Source organism: Cnephaeus nilssonii, assembly GCF_951640355.1.
Source record: "Cnephaeus nilssonii genome assembly, chromosome: 13".
Taxonomy (NCBI): Eukaryota; Metazoa; Chordata; class Mammalia; order Chiroptera; family Vespertilionidae; genus Cnephaeus; species Cnephaeus nilssonii.
The window spans coordinates 65850927-65867466 of NC_137084.1; the positions used below are offsets into that span (position 1 = coordinate 65850927).

Consider the following 16540-nt stretch of genomic DNA (forward strand, 5'->3'; position numbering starts at 1 on the left):
GAAGAAATTTCTTCTTCTTTACCGCAGCGTAGTATTCCATTGTGTAGATGTACCACAATTTTCTAATCCACTCATCTGCTGATGGGCACTTAGACTGTTTCCAAATCTTAGCTATGGTAAATTGTGCTGCTATGAACATAGGGGTGCATATATCCTTTCTGATTGGTGTTTCTAGTTTCTTGGGATATATTCCTAGAAGTGGAATCACTGGGTCAAATGCGAGTTCCATTTTCAGTTTTCGGAGGAAACTCCATACTGTTCTCCACAGTGGCTGCACAGTCTGCATTCCACCAGCAGTGCATGAGGGTTCCTTTTTCTCCGCATCCTCGCCAGCACTTGTCGTTTGTTTATTTGGTGATGATAGCCATTCGGACAGGTGTGAGATGGTACCGCATTGTCGTTTTGATTTGCATCTCTCAGATGATTAGTGACTTTGAGCATGTTTTCATATGCCTCTTGGCCTTCCTTCTGTCTTCTTTCGAAAAGTATCTATTTAGGTCCATTGCCCATTTTTTGATTGGGTTGTTTATCTTCCTTCTGTTAAGTTGTATGAATGTTGGAGATTAAACCCTTATCGGTGATAACATTGGCAAATATGTTCTCCCATGCAGTGGGCTTTCTTGTTGTTTTGTTGATGGTTTCTTTTGCTGTGCAAAAGCTTTTTATTTTGCTGTAGTCCCATTTGTTTATTTTCTCTTTAGTTTCCATTGCCCTAGGAGCAGTATTGGTGAAGAAATTGCTTTGGCATATGTCTGAGATTTTGCTGCCTGTGGATTTCTCTAGTATTTTTATGGTTTCCCGTCTTATGTTTAAGTCCTTTATACATTTTGAGTTTATTTTTGTGATTGGTGTAAGTTGGTGGTCTAGTTTCATTTTTTGCATGTATCTGTCCAATTTTCACAACACCATTTATTGAAGAGACTGTCTTGACTCCATTGTATGGTCTTGCCTCCTTTGTCAAATATTAATTGAGCATAGTGGTTTGGGTTGATTTCTGGGTTCTCTATTCTTTTCCGTTGATCTATATATCTGTTCTTGTGCCAGTACCAGGCTGTTTTGAGAACAGTGGCTTTGTAATACAGCTTGATATCTGGTATTGAGATCCCACCTACTTTGTTTTTCTTTCTCAGAATTGCTGCAGCTATTCGGGGTCTTTTTTTATTCCATATAAATTTTTGGAGAGTTTCTTCTAGGTTTGTGAAATATGCCATTGGTATTTTAATGGGGAGTGCATTGAATCTATAGTATGGACAAAGATGATACACCTTGCAATGCAGGAATAAATTCCACTTGATCATGGTGTATCATCTTTTTAATATATTGCTGCATTCTGTTTGCTAATATCTTACTGAAGATTTTTGCATCTATGTTGATCAGGAATATTGACCTATCATTTTCTTTCTCTGTAGTGTCTTTTCTGGTTTTGAAACTGGGATAATGCTGATCTTGTAAAATGAGCTTTGAAGCCTTCCCTACTCTTGAATTTTTTGAAATAGTTTGAGAAAGATAGGTGTTAGTTCTTTTCTGGAATGTTTGGTAAAATTCACCTGTTAATCCATCTGATCCAGGCGTTTAATTTCTTGGGAGTTTTTTTATTATTGATTTGATGCCAATGCTAATAATTGGTCTGTTAGATTCTCTTTATTCTTTTTTTTTTAAATCTTCAACTGAGGATATATCTTTATTGATTTTAAAGAAAGAGTGAAGAAGGGAGGGAGAGAGAGAGGCATCGATATGAGAGAGACACATTGATTGGATACCTCCCACATGTACCTCAACCAGAGATCTAACCTGCAACATGGGTATGTGTTCTGACCTGGAATTGAACCCACCACCTTTTGGTGCACTAGACAACATTCCAACCAACTGAGCCAGACTGTCCAAGGAGATTTTCTTAATCTTGATTCAGTCTTAAAAGATTGTATGCTTCTAGGAATTTATTTATTTCTTCCAAATTATCCCATTTTTTGCCATATAATTGTTTACAGTATTTTCTTATAATTCTTTCATTTAATTTATTAAATTGATTGGGGTGACATTGGTCAATGTGAACATATAGGTTTCAGGTGTGGGTTTCTATGTTACAAGATCTGTATATGGCACCGTGTACCCACCACCCAAAGTCAAATCTGTCACCTTCCCCTCCCCCCACCCCCTTCACTCTGGCAATCACCACACTGATGATTGTGTTCATGAGTTTCAGTTCTATATCCCACATCTGAGTAAAATCATATGGTTTTTAGCTTTTTCTGACTGACTTATTTCACTTAGCATAATGTTCTCAAGGTCCATCCAAGTTGTTGCAAACGGTGCTATTTCATCCTTTCTTATGGCTGAGTAGCATTCCATTGTATATATGTACCACATCTTCTTTATCCAGTGCTCTATCGCAGTGCACTTTGGTGTTTCCATGTCTTGGCCACCGTGGATAATGCTGCAATGAACACAGGGGTGCATATAGCTTTGTGAACACATGATTTTTAATTTTTTCAGGTATATAACCAGTAGTAGGATTGCTGGGTTATATGGTAGCTCTATTCTTAATATTTTGAATTGCCAGGCTGCTTTCCATAGTGGCTGTACCAGTCTACATCCCCACCAGCAGTGAATGAGGGTCACTTTTTTCCACAATCTCTCCAACACTAGTTATTGCTTATCTTATTGGTAATGGCCACTCTAACAGGCATAAGGTGGTATCTCATTGTAGTTTTGATTTGCATTTCCCTAATTGCCAATGAGTTGAACATCTTTTCATATACCTATTGGCTGTTTGTATGTCTTCTTGGGATAGGTGTATTTTCAGGTCCTCTGCCCACTTTTTGATTGGGTTATTTGTTGTTTGGTGTTGAGTTTTACGAGTTCTTTATATATTTATGTATTAAACCTTTGTCAGAGCTACTGTTTGAAAATATCATCTCCCATCTGGCTGGCTGCCTCTTTGTTTTGTTGTCAGTTTCTTTTGCTGTACAGAATATTTTTAGTTTGATATAGTACTATTCATTTATTTTTGTCTTTACTTCCCTTGCCTTTGGGGTCAAGTTCATAAAATGTCCTCTATAACCAAGGTCCATAAGTTTGGTACCTATATTTTTTTCTATGTAACTTATTGTTTTGGGTCTTATATTGAGGTCTTTGATCCATTTTGAATTAATTTTTGTACATGGACACAAACTGCAATCCAGTTTCATTTGTTTGCATGTGGTTAATTCAACAACAAGACAATAATACTGAATTTGCATATACCTCATAAGTAACTGAGTTTCAAACAACACAATTTTGTCCTGACTGTAGCTCAGTGGTTAGAGTGTTAGCCTGAGCACTGAAGGGTTTTGGGTTCAATTCCTGGTCTAGAGCACATACCTGAGTTGCAGGTTCCATCCCCACTCTGGTCAGAACACGTGCAGGAGGCAACCAATCAATGTGTCTCTCTCACATCGATGTCTTTCTCTTTCCCTTCTTCCCTCTCTCCCTCCCTTCCCCTCTCTCTAAAAATCCATGGAAGAATATCCTAGGGTGGAGATTTAAAAAAAAAAAAATGGAGAGAGAACTTCAAAATTCAAGAAGTAAACTCTGATACAAACAAATGGAGAAATAGATAAATCCACATTTATAATTGGAGATTTCAAATGCTCCTTTCTCAATACTGGATATTATTTTCTTCCCCCCCCCCCCCTAAATTGAATGCAGATAAGAGAAAAGAAACTGGGTTTCCTAATTTAGATGTCTCCCCACCCAACTCTGACTTGTGGTTTCATTTTCATATTCCCCACAGCCTTATCTGAAATGGTTCCTAAGGGACAGAAGGAATTCTAAGACGTAGATTTTATTGTTTAACGTATTACATATGTATCCTTTTTCCCCCCATTGACCTCCCCAGCCATTCCCACCTCCCAGCACATGCCCTCACCCCTCTACTGTCTGTGTCCATGGGTTGTGTTTATATGCATACATACAAGTCCTTTGGTTGATCTCTTATCTCCCCACCAGCCTCCGCCTTTCCTCTGAGGTTGGACAATCTGCTCAATGCTTCTATGTCTCTGGATCTATTTTTGTTCATTAGCTTATGTTGTTCATTATATTCCACAAATGAGTGAGATCATGTGATATTTATCTTTCTCTGACTGGCTTATTTCGCTTAGCATAATAAGATTTCTACTTCATTTGGTGGCTAATCTTGGTGAAAGATTAAAATCTCCAAATACAGATGCCAAGAAAAACAAAGTTGGAGGAATCATGCTACCTGATATCAAATGATACTATAAGGCCATAGTAATCAAAACAGCATGCTACTGGCATATAAACAGACATATAGATCAATGGAACAGAATAGAGATCCCAGAAATAAACCCAAACCTTTACGGACAATTATTTTTTGACAAAGGAGGCAAAGGCAAACAACATGATAATGATACTCAATTCAATAAGTGGTATTGGAAAAATTGGACAGATACATCCAAAAAATATATGAAACTAGACCATCTTCTTACACATGCACAAGAATAAACACAAAATGTATTAAAGACTTCAATGTTAGACCAAAACCATAAAAATCCTAGAAGAAAACATAGGCCATAAAATCTCAAACATTTCTATAGAAATATATATTTTATATATCTCCTGGGATAATGGAAGCAAAAGAAATAAGTAAACAAATGAGACTACATCAAACTAAGTTTTTGCACAGCAAAGGAAACCATCTACAAAATGAAAAGACAACCCACTGAGTGGGAGAACATATTCACCAATCATACATCTGATAAGATGTTAATATCCCAAATTTATAAAGAACTTATAAAACTCAACACCAAAATAACAAACAGCCCAATTTAAAAATGGGCAGAGGATCTGAATAGTCACTTCTCCAAAGAGTACAAACAGATGGCCAATAGACATATGAAAAGATGTCCAACGTCACTAATCATCAAAGAAATGCAAATTAAAACCACAATTAGAAATCACTTCACACATGTCAGAATAGCTATCATAAAAAATCAAAAAACATCAAGTGTTGGTGAGGATATGGAGAAAAAGGAACCCTTATGCACTATTGGTGAGAACGCAAATTGGTGCAGTCCCTGTAGAAACCAGTATGGTGTTATCTCAAAAAAATTAAAAATGAAACTGCCTTATGACCCAGTGATTCCACTCTGGGAATGTACCTGAAGAATCCTGAAACACTAATTTGAGAGAATATATGCACTTCTATGATCATTGCAGCATTATCTACGAGCCAAGATGTGGAAGCAGCCCAAGTGCCCATCAGTAGATGAGTGGATAAAAAAGCTGTTGTACATTTACACAATGGAATACTACTCAACTGTAAAAAAAAAAAAAAAAAAAAAAAAGGAAATCTTCCCTTTGCAACAGCATGGATAGACCTGGAAAATATTACATTCAGTGAAATAAATCAGTCAGAGAAAGACAAGTACCATATGATTTCATTTGTATGTGGAATCTAATAAACAAAAAAAAATGCATAGATACAGAGAACAGACTGACAGCTGTCAGACGAAGGGGGGTTTACAGGGCTGGATGAAAAATGTGAAAGGATGAAAGGATTAAGCAAAAAATAATAATAATCAAAAACAACTCATAGAAACAAACAACAGTGTAATAATTACCAGAGGGAAAAGGGGGTCGGGGGAGTAAAGGGGGGGGGGGGTAAATGGTAATGGAAGGAGACTTGATGATGTATTACAGAATTGTACACCTGAAATCTATACAGTTTTATTAACCAATGTCAACCCAATGAATTCCATTAAAAAATAATAAAGTTCTGTCATGTGCTGCGACATTAAGTGAAAGACAGACACAGAAGACACATAGTGTTTGATCGCATTTATACGAAATACCCAAAAGAGGCAAATTCAGAGACAGAGAGGAGATTTGTGAGTGGATGCCACGGAATGACTGTGTTGGGTTCAGGGCCTCTTTCTGGGGTGATGAAAATGTTCTGAAGTTAGGTAGTGGTGATTGTTGGACAACCTGTGAACATATAAAAAAAACACTGAAATGTGCACTTTAGGAAAAACACAGATTCTCTGTTTATTGAACCAAAGTCTGACCAATAGGGCCACCCCTTGCTGGGGTGGGAGGGAGCAAAGAGGGTCTATGCCCAGGTGTCCCCCGGAGCATCCGTGCCTCCAGCTCTAAGTGCTGAACAAGGTGCAGTTTTCTCTGCAGCACCCCTGGCTCAGATTTCACAAGCTTACACGGGTGTGGTTCTGATTTTGAGTTTAGTATTAGGACCACAGTCATGGGTTTATTAAAGCCCGAACAATCTTTTTGAACGAATGCTGCTGTTAGATGGAGCTACTTCTTTTCCTCTCCTGGAATCTCTCTCCGCACCTGTATTAGCCGCTTGGGGGAGGGGAAGGATGGAGTCTGTGCCAAGATTTCCCCACGCCTCACGTGCCGGTGAAGTTCACCTTGCCCTTGAGATGTTGCTACCCTTCTGTGTATTTTTAGCTGTGTTTTCAAATATAACTTCCCCGTTTGGGTGAACCCATTTCTTTTCTGTCACAGGCAGAACTGACACTGTTTGCTGAATCCTGGAGGCATAATAAATGGTAATGATTCATTAGGAGCAGGAAAAGAGCTACCAAGTTTATTTATTTTTTAAAGCTGTAGCTGGGCTAAAGTAGGACATAAGAGAAAGGCATCACATTAATAGAGCACTTCTAAAATTCTGCCTTGGAAAAAATGCTCACGGTTTGTCACAATGGGGAAAAAACATGACACAAAAATATGTACAATGTGATCCCATTTTTGTACAAAGAGATGGTTATCTTGCTATCTCTCATTAGTGCCACAGTGAGTGATTCTTCTTTTTAACTTATCTGTTTTCTACTCTTTACTAAATTGCACATATGTCTTATGTAATTCTTAAAATCCAAAAGTAAAATGGTACCCACAACATTTCTCAGACATTTATAATGGTTACAAATAAATTATTCTAATCTGATCATCCTAGACAATCCTTTATTAGGCTCAGAGTGAGTGCGCAATCCTTCCTAGGTACTAGGAGGTAAGAGGGAGGCACCCGAGACAGCAAGGGGGAGAGTAGGCTAAAGCCTCGCAGGCGGGCTCTGCCCCCCAAAGTTCACACGCTGAGAAACGGATGCTGTCCATGAAAGACAGGGCTGAGGCCTTAGCCAGACTGCCTGCTGCATGCCTTTGATTCAGCCATTCTCTCATTAAGCAACATTTATTGAATGGCCACTTGCGATGACATTCTACCCATCTTCAAGGAGCCCAGAGGAGCATTTACTTTTCTCCCACCTTTCACGCTAGCACAAGACATGGCTTCTTCTTTTAGGGTTCCGGGCCCGTCTCATCTTGTTTCTTCTCTCTCCATGATGCCATTAGATCCTGCCCTTCTGGGCATGTTTTTACAAGTGAGTGATCCTGATAGAGAAACAGGGCCCAGGAGAAAAGACGCATGTCCTAAACGTCCCTCCTCCGCACTCACCCCCTGTCTGGGGACACATGAGAGGATGTTAATAAAAAGCAAACATTTTTGATGCCCAGCCCCTACTTCACGTGGGATCCTTCGAATTCCCCCTGGCTACTTCCACAGGCCCTCCCAGACAGGGCTAGTCTCACGTTTGCTCAGAAATAGGTATATGTATGTTCTCTCCATCTAGCTTTCTTCCCTGCCCAAGATACTTGGGGCATCTCAATATTCTGTATACCCCTGGTGTACTCTGAGTAAAGTCCATGCTACAAAAAATGTATTTTTTGACCAATTTTGTATAAATTTAATTTTAATATGTTTTTTATTAGTGTTACTGGTTTTAGAGAGAGAGATAGGGAGAGGGAAAGAGAGCAACATGGATGAGAGAGAAATATCTTTCAGCTGCCTCCTGCATGCCCCCTACTGGGGATTAAGCCTACAACCTGGGTATATGTCCTGATGGGGAATCCACCCAGCAACCCCTTGGTGCATGAGATGATGCTCAACCAACTAAGCCACTCAGGCCAGGGCATAAATTTAATTTTTAAGACTATACTGAGGAAGATTTAATATTGGAGAAAATTCATAGTGACTCTTGTAAACTGAAGAGTTATTTTATTTATTTACTAGAGGCCCAGTACACGAATTTCATGCACTGGGTGGGGGGGGGAGGGGGGTTGTCCCTCAGCCCAGCCTGCATCCTCTCCAATCTGGGACCCCTCAGGGGATGTCTAACTGCTGGTTTAGGCCCGATCCCACCACTTGCCTGCCTGCCTGCCTGATTGCCCCTAACCACTTCTGCCTGCCAGCCTGATCACCCCCTAACCACTCCCCTACCAGCCTGATTGACTCCTAACTGCTCCCCTGCAGGCCTGGTCCCCCCCCAACTGCCCTCCCCTGCAGGCCTGGTCTCCCCCAACTGCCCTCCCCTGCAGGCCCGGTCACCCCCAACTGCCCTCCCCTGCCAGCCCGGTTGCCCCTAACTGCCCTCTCCTGCCAGCCTGGTCGCCCCCAACTGCCCTCCCTTGCTGGCCTGGTCACCCCTAACTGCCCTCCCCTGCTGACCTGATTACCCACAACTTCCCTCCCCTGCCAGCCATCTTGTGGTGGCTATCTTGTGACCACATGGGGGTGGCCATCTTGTGTGATGGCATGATGGTCAATTTGCATATCACCTCTTTATTATATAGGACTAGGGGCTCGATGCACAAAATTCATGCAAGAGTAGGCCTTCCTTCCCCCAGCTGCCGGCACCGGCTTCCCTCTGGCACCTGGGACGCAGGCTTCCCTCACAGCCCCAGCTTCTTTGGGAAGGTTGTCCAGAAGGATGTCCGGAAGGACATCCAGTCTAATTAGCATATTATGCTTTTACTATTATAGATTTATTTATTTATTTATTTATTTAATCTTTATTATTGAAAGTATTACATATGTCCCCTTTTTTCCTTCATCGACCCCCTCCAGTCCATCTTCTTTCCCCCACCCCAGGCCCTCACCACTCCATGTCTGCATCCATGGGTTATGCCTATATGCATATAAAGTCTTCAGTTGATTACCTCCCACTCATCCACTCTCCTCCACCTTCCCTCTGAGATTCCACACTCTGTTCCATGCTTCCATGTCTATGGATCCACTCTGTTCATCAGTTTATCTTGTTAATTAGATTCCACTTATGAATGAGATCATGTGATTCCTGTATTTTTCTGACTGATTTATTTCACTTAGCATAGCATGAAGAGTTATTTTATACTAGAGGCCCAGTGCACAAATTCGTGAAGGTGTGGGGTCTGGCCAGCCTGGCCCCAATTGGAGTGGATCAGGGCCGGGCCTGTTGGGAAGAGGAGACAGCAGGAGGTTGGCTGGCCAGCCTGCCCCAATCAGGGCCTGATCAGGGCTGTGCCAGCTGGAGGGAGGGGCCATGGGCGATTGGCCAGCAGGCGCCACCCCAATTGGGGCGGGGGGCCGATTGGGGGAGGGGCCAGCCATGGGAGGGGCTGTGGGCAGTGAGCCTGCCGGCCCCGCCCCCAAATGGAGGGGCAATCGGGGATCAGCCATGGAAGGTTGGCCAGCCAGTCCCACCTGTGTGGGAGGTAATAGGGGAGCAGAGCTGGCTGGTGGGAGGGGCCACGGGTCAATCAAGATGGTGGGGGACCATTGGGGGTGGGGCTGGCCAGGGGGAGGGCCTGCAGGAGGTTGGCTGGCCAACCCCACCCCCTATTGGGGTAGGGGGCAATCAGGGATGGGACCGGGTGGGAGGAGGGCCCTCACGAGGTTGGCTGGCCAGCCCCACCCCTAATCGGGCTGGTTTGCTGGCTGCAGTGGGCATCATAGTGACCAGTCATTCCAGTTGTTATGGTGTTCTGGTCATTAGCTTTATATATAGATAGATTAGACTAATAATACTCCAACCCCAACTTAAAAATTTGATCAAGCTAATTTGCATAGGATATTTGCTTAAAGTACATGATAATATTGCAGAACTGCACTGAGGTATGTGTAAGGGATGCGGAATAAATAAGTGATTTGGGTGATGCTCTTTGAATGTGCCCCTTTAGAATATAATCCACATCTGTCAAGGTACAGCTTTACAGTCTGCATTTAGTATTTATGTGTTTTATCTGCTTGGGAGAGAAGGCAGTAGAAACGGAAAATGGCAAGGGTCAATTATTCATCTTTCTCCTTCCCACTCTTTCATAACATAAAAATGCAATCCCAAAATGACATTTTTCCACACAGATTTATCTCATAGACATCCCGCAATTTACACATACATACACAATCCCCAACCTAAATGGTTTCCTCACTTGTGGCATTTCATTTCCTTATTCCTCTAGAAAATAGCATGGATGTTTTCCTCTGGAAAATAAAATACACTTCCAACCTGAAAGTTTAAATCTTCCAGAACATGCAACCCCTTAAACATAAAAAAGAAATTCAAAGAAATTTAAGACCCTTCTAGACTGTGTTGTTCATAGGATAACATATCATACAAGTTTCTCAGTATTTTAGATACTAAAAATGCCACTCTAAAAGTGATGTGAATTTGAACGTGAATTATATATGCACTAGAATTATATATGCACATGAAATTCAGGCACAAGAAGAGGGGGTTTCCTCAGCCTAGCATGCACCCTCTCGCAATCTGAGACTGCTGCCTCCTAACCACTCACCTGCCTGCCTGCCTGATCACCCCCAACCACCCACCTGCCTGCCTGATCGCCTCTAACCACTCTGCCTTCCTGCCTCACTGCCCCTAACCACTCACATGCCTGCCTGATCACCCCTAAACACTCTGCCTGCCTGCCTGATCACCCTTAACTGCTTGCCTGCCTGTCTGATAGCCCCTAACTGCCTCTGCTGTGGCCCCCACCCCCATGGCTTCATCCAGAAGGACGTCCAGAATGATGTCCAGAAGTTGGTTTGGCTGTCTGGTCTAATTAGCATATTATTCTTTTATTATTATACATATGTCTATCAATTGTTTAAAAATGACTAAAACCTAACTATATTTTGAATACACTACATATAAAATTTTGGTGCCATACCACCAATCTATAAGTTGCAAAAGAGTGATCAAGAATCATTTTACAGCCCTTAGCTACACACTTACAACATATAAGGGAGTTGGAGGTGGCAAAGAGTTGGAGTAGGAAATGAGAAAAGGTTTTGTGAGAACTTTGTGAGCTGTACATATGTACTAGGACACCTTTCCCTGGAGCCCAGGGAAGAATGGTTCTAGAACCCAGCAGGTCTCCTAGTGGTAGACATTGTACATAGGGATTCTACTCATGACTGAGAAATCCAAAGAGTGAGATGCTGATTGGATTGACCTATATGCAGTCTCTGGAAACATTTTGGGAGTGAATGAACTCCCATTTACAATGGGTCAAAGCTGCAGATTTCCTATGGACCATGTGAGATAGTGAGGGAGCACACTTATAGGTCCTTTATGATGCACCCTACAAGTTCTGCTATTTCAGCGTGCTAGTTAATAAATGTGCATATAGTATACCTCTCCAATCACGAAGTCTTTTGCTGGCCGGGGCCTTCCTTTGTTCCGTGCCGCCCCCTGGTGGTCATCACACGTCATAGCAAGCGATCGAACTCCTAAGGGGACACTTTGCATATTAGCCTTTTATATATATAGATGGCCTCACAGTACTTCATTGTGTAAATTTGCAATAATTTATTTAACCAGTGGAGGTTACTGATGCACATTTTGGCCCTTTCCCCCCTTTAGTTACAGATACCTTTGTAATGAAACTTGGTAGGCCCCTTCCTTTTGGAATCTATCTCAAATATTTAAGGCTTCAGTTTTCCTCTAACCCTGGATTGACTGGCTCTCTGAGGCTGAATTTCATATTGGATTGGATTGGAGTGAAGACAGTAGAAAATTTGTTGGCTTTTGCTATCCTCACCTACCCACCCTAAGAATGGGCGTTCCCCAACAGTTCTAAAATTATGTTTTCCTCTCTGTATTTCTGCAACTTGAACTGAACCCAATCTCATCTCATCATCTTACACTGCAACGGTCAGCTACCTCCTGCTAGACTCTGCCAGGAGGTAAGCTATGGCATTAGGGGTTTGCTCAGGTTGGTGAGTCCGTCTCAAAAAGTTTCTGACCAAGAACCGGTTCTGCTTGATACTTTCCAAGCCTGTTGCTTCAGAGATGGACGGTGGACCATGCACGCCTCTCTGCGAACCTATTTTCTCTGCTATTTGACTTACGCAGACTTTTAAGACACCTTTTCAATGAAAACCTTCTCTTTTTCCAATATTTTTTTCCACCTGTTTTAAGTTCAGATTCCTATATGGTGTTCATTTCCCATGAATGTTCCTTTGCCATTTTCTCAGAGTGAGGTGGGGTTTTCTTTCTTTCTATTTATTTATTTCTACTTCTACTTGCCTCAAAGTAATTTCATTCCTTTTTTACCAGTAATGGAATGAACACTTTTCCAGGTGGAAATATCATCTGCTCTTTCCCCCTTTCCCATCATTTTACATAATAGTTAAACCTTATTTATGACAAGCTATAAATGCCTCTATATATTAAGAGAAAAGGGAGATAATATTAGTAGGTTATAGAGTATTTCCCCAAATCGAAAGAAACTGAACAAAACTGAGGAAGGGCCGAAACCGGTTTGGCTCAGCGGATAGAGCGTCGGTCTGCGGACTGAAAGGTCCCAGGTTCGATTCCGGTCAAGGGCATGTACATTGGTTGCGGGCACATCCCCGGTGGGGGGTGTGCAAGAGGCAGCTGGTCGATGTTTCTCTCTCATCGATGTTTCTAGCTCTCTATCCCTCTCCCTTCCTCTCTGTGGAAAATCAATAAAATATATTAAAAAAAAAAAAAACTGAGGAAGGGAAAGAATATGGGCTGCTCTGGGCTCTTGGCGGCAGTTGAGTATGTCTGTCCAGCTCCCCCAGTACTCAGGCGTGGTGATATCTGTGCACCATGTTTCATTACAAAGGTATCTGTAACTAAAGGGGGGAAAGGGAAAGGGCCAAAATGTGCATCAGTAACCTCCACTGGTTAAATAAATTATTGCAAATTTACACAATGAAGTACTGTGGGGCCATCTATATATATAAAAGGCTAATATGCAAAGTGTCCCCTTAGGAGTTCGATTGCTTGCTATGACGTGTGCTGACCACCAGGGGGTGGCATGGAACAAAGGAAGGCCCCAGCCAGCAACCATCAGCCAGGGAAGGAAGGCCCTGGCTGGCAGCCAAAAAGCCTTGATGTGCCCTGATAGCTGGCCAGGCCTAGGGACCCTACCCATGCACGAATTTCATGCACCGGGCCTCTAGTATCAAATAACATTTATGAAGACTCTGTAGATACATGATAAATAATTATGGTAAAAATAGAAATTGAAATGCAATTTATAAAATGTATCATAAACGTAGGCCTTTTAGTAGTTGTGAAAACATGAATAAGGTGCAGAACTGTGTAGAATAGAGCTATCATTTTTGGTAAAAATGGAGAAAGCATACATACTCATGTTTATGTGATTATACTTAATATCTCTTGAAGGATGTATAAAAATTAATGAGTAGTTATCTATTGGGATTGGGGTGACATTGAGCATATGGTGTATAGAAATGGGCAAAAATTTTATTACATAGCTTTTCATATTTTATAACTATATGAATGCATTATTTATTCAAAAGATTAAATAAATACATATATATGTACATATTGGATGGTAAAAATAGTGGCTATCACTCTGTACTGGCAAATGGTTTATTTTCTTTCTTTTTTTTTATATATATTTTATTGACTTCTTACAGAGAGGAAGGGAGAGGGATAGAGAGCTAGAAACATCAACCAGCTGCCTACTGCACACCCCCTACCGGGGATGTGCCCGAAACTAAGGTGCATGCCCTTGACCGGAATCGAACCTGGGACCTTTCAGTCCGCAGGCTGACGCTCTATCCACTGAGCCAAACCGGTTTCGGCTATTTTCTTTTTTCTATATGTGTATCCAAAATTCCTCCAATAAATAAATTTTTATTTTACAGTTAAAACAAAAGAGGAAGCTGAACATTTTTGTCCATTTTTTTAAAAACTAATTCCTTCTGCCTTTAAGAAGGGAGAAGGGAACTCTCATTTGTGGAGTTTCAAAGAAGTGTCAATAATGACGCCAGGGCTTTTTCGGCTTTCGGCTCAGAGGAGGCTCAGGGGCAACTTTCTTCGTCATCCCAAATCCGGATTCATCGGACACCAGCTGCCTCCACCATGCCCCGAAGATCAACCCCAACGAAATCAAAGTCATATACCTGAGGTGCACCAGTGGGGATGTGGGTGCCACGTCTGCCCTGGCCCCCAAGATTGGCCCCCTGGGCCTGTCTCCGAAAAAGGTTGGTGATGACATCGCCAAAGCACCCGGTGATGGGAAGGGTCTGAGGATCACAGTGAAACTGGCCATTGAGAACAGGCAGGCCCAGATGGAAGTAGTGCCTTCTGCCTCTGCCCTGGTCATCAAAGCCCTCAAAAACCGCCAAGAGACAGAAAGAAGCAAAAACCCATTAAGCTCAGTGGAAATACCCCTTTTGCTGAGATTGTCAGCCTTGCCGGACAGATGCGGCACTGACCTATAGCTAGAGAACTCTGGAACCATTAAAGTGATCCTGGGGACTGCCAGTCTGTGGGGTGCAATGTTGTTGGCCGCCACCCTCATGACATCATAGATGATATCCACAGTGGTGCCGTGGAATGTCCGGCTAGTTAAGAACTACAAAGGAAGATGTTTCAATTAAAGATCATTTGACAACCAAAAACAAAACAAAACAAAACAAAACAAACAAACAAACAAAAGAAAAACGATGACAGGGATTTCACAAATGTTTCCCTTGGGCAACCAGCCAGAGCATCAGAAAGGAATCTAAACACAATTGGGCTTCCAGCTTCCATGAGGCTCTTCATGCAGCGCTTAAGATGGTTCTTCTCCAACTTCAGTGTCTACCAGTGGTTCTCAACCTTTCTAATGCCGCGACCCTTTAATACAGTTCCTCATGTTGTGGTGACCCCCAACCATAAAATTATTTTCGTTGCTACTGCATAACTGTAATTTTGCTACTGTTATGAATCCTAATGTAAATATCTGTGTTTTCCAATGGTCTTAGGAGACCCTGCTAGTGGTTCTTAACCTGTAGAGCCTAAGACCATCGGAAAACACAGATATTTACATTATGATTCATTAACAGTAGCAAAATGAACTACATAAAAATAAATGAGAGATCACCAACAAAAAGATGCACTTGCTATGGCCCTGGAAACATCTCACCACTGGAAAAAGTTGACAGCTGTGGATAGGTGAGTGCCCTGCGGTTTTGTTTCAGCCTCGTTGAGGCCTTTAACGTTAGCACTTGGCTTGAAGGCGATCATTCTGGTTCTTCTGAGATTAGGAGTCCCCCTCATCCAGAGATGATGCCAATGAGACGCTGGGATTCTAGTCTTAGTTCATTCACTTAGGAGCAATATAGCTTTGGGCAAGTCATTTCAGCCTTCTGGCATTCAGAGTCCTCATTTGTAACGTGTGGCTGATGAGCTGGTGGTGGGAATATGCGGGTACAATATCTGAGGCTGATTCGACTAATTGGGCAAGCTGCCTCATTTGTACTTTTGTCCTCAGAGCCTTGGGGAGCTGTCGAAGGCTTTTAAAAAAAATGGGAGAATAATACAATGCTACACAGAAGATGAGAAGAAATCCCACAGGTTGCCTAAAATTGGCCAAATGATGTTTATGTGCAGCTGCCAGACTTAAGGCGAATTTCAGTTACTCTCATCAGCAGAAGAAAATCATTCCAAAAAGCAAGGCCAGACGTCTGCTTTCTCTTCAAACAAATTATTGAGTTTAGCAAACAAAACCTTGATTAGAGGCCTTTACGGAATATCGGTTATTGCAAGTATTTAGATTTTTATAGGAACGCTTGAATTTTATTACACAAAAATTCCGTATCTGTGAACCCAACTCAGGTCTCTCATATGCTAAGGCCTGTGATCAAAGCATAAAATGTGAGTCTAATGAACATTTCTCTCCTGAAATTAATAACAACTTCTGTGCTGGGTGCTTTACATGCATTGTCTTGATTTACTCTCACCACAGCAATGAGATAGAGTGCTATTTTACAAATAAAAAAGCCAGCTCAGGGAGTTAGTGAACTTGCTGGAGGTTGTACAGGTGGCTGCTGACCTGGATTTTGAACTCTGCTTTGACTTCTTGGCTCTTAACCTTGGGCTTACTTAAAGCAGAAACAGAGGACAAGCACAAATTGTCAGTTGTTTATCACTCAGAAATCACTTGGTACTCATTTCTTTAACCATCACTCGTGTACATCCTACCTAATAAAATAGTAATATGCAAATTGACCACACCTTCACTACACCCAAGCCACGCCAACCAGCCAAAGTCAGCCCACCAGCCAATCAGGGTGAGTATGCAAATTACCCAACAAAGATGGTGGTTAATTTGCATACGCTGAGGGAGGGAGGGGTGAAAACTGAAGATAACTTAGAAGGAAGAGGGAGGAAAAGCGGAAAGCAAGGTGGCTGCCAGAGGGAAAGCCTGGGCGGAGTTG

General features: G+C 42.0%; 1 pseudogene across 1 annotated transcript in view; it reads left to right on the plus strand.

Annotated features, from left to right (window-relative positions):
- LOC307110181 (large ribosomal subunit protein uL11-like) overlaps nucleotides 1-14691 on the plus strand; it is an 85417-nt pseudogene extending 70726 nt beyond the window's left edge. Inside the window, exon 2 of the transcript in view lies at nucleotides 14131-14691. The product of the transcript in view is annotated as a large ribosomal subunit protein uL11-like (transcript). The remainder of the gene's footprint in view (nucleotides 1-14130) is intronic.
- Nucleotides 14692-16540: the final 1849 nt, after the last annotated feature.